Raw genomic sequence first — 1,391 nt, 5'->3', positions numbered from 1 at the left:
CTAGAACCCTGTGGGTCTCTCCAGTGAACTCACCTATGAGGCTGGGAGTTTTTCTGATGCCACAACCCCCACAGGTTTTTACAAACAGGTTTTGAGGCTTTCTTTTCCCTGCACTGGAACCCTGGGTTGTGCAGTCTGTCTTGCATGCAAATGTGGGACCTCCAGCTCCACCAGCTGCCACCTCGCTAGCCTGATCCTCCAGCCGCCGCCTTGCTGCACATCCTCTCTGCCCCTGCTGCCTGTCTCCCCCTCTCCTCCCAGTCTAAATGAATATTTCCTCTTAAATCTTTGGTTGTCAGACTTCCATACAGTTTGATTTTCTGGCAGCTCTGGTTATTTTTTTAAAATTTATTGTTGTTCTTTTTTGGTTGTGCAAAAAGGCAAAGTGTATTTGCTTATGCCTGCATCTTGGCTGGAAAGCCTAATTTCCTATTTAAAGGCCCTGTCTTCAGATGAATACAGTCATATTCTGAAGCACCAGAGATTAGTTCTTCAACATAAGAACTTGGAGGCAAACAACTCAGCCCATCACAGTGGGTTTGATAGAGTCAAACATCACACAGATACCCAGCCATTTAAAGATGCCAAGTGTCCTTCGGACTTGACAATGCAAAAATCATGGTTGGTCTTGGTGATGCTTGCTTGAGCCAGATGGCAGTGGGTACAAGAAGTTCTTAATTTGGAAACAAATACTTCTTGGAGAAATTTAGGTAAACACATATACATAGAGAGTTTAACAGAATAATTATTAATATCTATGCCCACTTTTTCTCATTTGGAAAGCAAGGTATAAGGATATTTATTATCCAATAATTCAAAACATATAAATATTGTAAAATGATTTATAGAGCAGAATAATTTTATTTATTGAGCACTTATTATATGCTAGACAACTTATTTAATCCTCACAATGAATGTACAAAGTAGTATTTATTATCCTCAGTACCAAGTTGAGGGACTGATGCTCTGGGGGTTTAGCAACTTGCCCACGGTGACACTGCGGACGTGTCCAGGCTGGGAGTCACTTCATGGCATTGGAGAGCTCCAAAGCCCCTGTCCTTAAACACTTAATTATATTGTCTGTACTCAAAGGAGACAGTCAGCAAATCAGAGATAGATTGTTTACTAAAAGTTTATTTGTAAGTCATTTGCTTGGATCTTAGAATATATTGTCCCATAGAAATGTGATCATTGGTGACTGGGTTTCCGCCAGCCTGCTAAAGCATGTTTAAAGTATAATGCATAAGGCTTTTTATCTGCTACAAAAAAACCCTAAGGCTTTTGCCATACTTGCAGTTAAATAAATCAGGAAAACAAGAATATCATTCAGGAAGAATGTTTTTAAATTATCTGACACATTAGGACTTGATTAACTGTTGATAAGGCAGCAA

This window comes from Sturnira hondurensis, unplaced genomic scaffold, assembly GCF_014824575.4.
Source record: "Sturnira hondurensis isolate 20B ecotype Veracruz unplaced genomic scaffold, ASM1482457v3 Scaffold0004271, whole genome shotgun sequence".
NCBI classification, from domain to species: domain Eukaryota; kingdom Metazoa; phylum Chordata; class Mammalia; order Chiroptera; family Phyllostomidae; genus Sturnira; species Sturnira hondurensis.
This window is presented reverse-complemented; position numbering follows the sequence as displayed.